This window comes from Gossypium hirsutum, chromosome A13 (assembly GCF_007990345.1).
Source record: "Gossypium hirsutum isolate 1008001.06 chromosome A13, Gossypium_hirsutum_v2.1, whole genome shotgun sequence".
Taxonomy (NCBI): domain Eukaryota; kingdom Viridiplantae; phylum Streptophyta; class Magnoliopsida; order Malvales; family Malvaceae; genus Gossypium; species Gossypium hirsutum.
Genome location: NC_053436.1, coordinates 17,847,195 through 17,849,477, shown reverse-complemented (window position 1 = coordinate 17,849,477; position 2,283 = coordinate 17,847,195).

The following is a 2,283-nucleotide window of genomic DNA, read 5'->3' as shown; positions in this document are numbered from 1 at the left end:
TCTATGTGTGTATATACAAGTTTGTGGTTTGAAATTGTTACATGAATGTTAAAGTGGTATTTTGGTTAAGTTGGTAGTCTTGTGTATATGATTGTAGATATATTTATATGTAATGCTTTGATCATGCTCCAAAGGCTAAGTTTTAATGCTTAATATGGAAATGGTTTGAATGGAAAAATATGCATTTGATGTTGTGTATGAATTTGTAGGCATTGGTTTGGATGAAATGGATTGTAGGTATGGTAAATGATATCATATTTGGTCTTTGTTACTTGGTGTATAGAAATGTTTATGATGCTTTGTATTGGTGTAAAATATAAGTGTAGTGTTTCAAAGTTTTGATGTTGAAATGGTCTAATTGATGTATATTGGTTAGAATTAGGGAAATGATATAATTTAGTATGCTTTTGGAACAATTTGAATAGGTTTCTGGAATGGATAATTGCATATTGATGATATATGTGGGAGTGTAGTTTGTAACTTGCATTATAATGCACATTTCAGCACACACGGGCTAACATACAACCGTATGTCATACACAGGCAAGTGAGATGGCTATGTGCTCTATATGATTAGGGTGGTTTTGGTTAAACACGACCACAGTCTCTCACATGGCGTGGCTACACGATGGTGTGAACATTTGTAAGTTTTTACATTTTAGTCCACACGACCTGGATACAGAACCAAATGGCTCCAGTTTACACGATCTCAGTTTTTAACACAAGCTAGGCACACAGTCGTATGGCCTTATTTTGTGATTTTATCCTAGTTGTTTAAAAGTTTGTAATTTAGTCCTTATTTTTACTTGGGTTAACTAAAGAGCTTTCGTAAGCTCGATTAAAACTCATATTTGTTTGTAATTCATAATAACCATGAATCATGACTTGTATTTGTTGATTTATTGAAAATTTATTGATGTTAAATGTATGTGATTGATCATGTCAATTATTGTAACATCTTGTAGCTCAGTTCGACAATTGGACTGGGTAAGGGGTGTTACAAGATATTATCCAAAGAGATTAAGGATATCCTATTAAGGTAACATGCTTATGACAAGGTCACTAGACGAGCACTAATCGAGTTGCTTTCGTAATGGTATGCTGTTAGGGAGAGCTTTATCATGATACTATAGTGGAATGACTTCGTGATTGAATGAGTTTATAATTAATAGGTGAAAAACTAGAATTTAATTATAAATTATTTGAGCCTCAATTGCATATGTCCAATTGGTCCCTCCGCTAGCTCCTGGAAACTAGAAATGAATTAAATGTTGAATCAAAATGAACAGAATGAATAGAAGAAGAGAAATGGAAAATATTCAGGAAATGATTATAATTTTCTCCAAAATGAAAATGAAAATGGAGAAAATAGAATCATTTGAAAATGAATCTGGTTTTTTCAAAATGAAAATGAGAAATGAATTCATTTAGAAATGAACAAGGAATTCTAAAAAATGATCAAATGATTGAGTTTATGTTTTTGGGCTATTTTAAAACCTGAAAATGAAAATAAATCATTTGATCATAGTGAAAAAGTTGAATGGTAAAATATTGAATATAACTTTTCAAAAATTTTACTAGGGGTAAAATTATCATAATTTTACTAGGGGTAAAATTGGGATGAAAAAAATTTAATTAAATATAAATATTGAAGTTTATTTTGAGAAATAGTAAAATAGAATTGGGTTGGATCATATTACAAAGTACTAGGTCAAAAATTCTAGAAAGTATTCATAATTGGACTCGATGTGAGAGAGACTCAAAATCTCTTCATGGAATATAAAGGGGCAACAACCCTAGTAGCAATACTAGGGGGGTGCCGCCCAACCTAATCCTACCCTAAGTATGGAGTATTTTTCTATTTGGAATAAACTTTTCTAATTTAACAAGAATTCTACCTTCTCTCCCTATAAATAGATGACACTAGTAGGGCTATTTACACACAAATTGTAACACCCCGAACCCGAGGCCGTCGCCGGAGTCGAACACGAGGTGTTAACAGACTTCAACCCACTTAAAAAAAAAATTTTTTTTTCCAGACAAGCTGCCAGTCTGCGTACTAGTCGCTAAAAAAATCATATCTCGAGTTCTGAAACTCGAAATCCAGTTCCGTAAATTTTCCCTGAAAATAGACTCATATGCCCATCTACACATTTTTTTCTAGATTTTTTGGTCAGACCAATTAGTACAGTTTATTAGTCAAAGTCTCCCATGTTACAGGGATCGACTACATTGACCTTTGTGCATTACGACTTGGATATCTCCCTGCACAGAGTTTCAACAC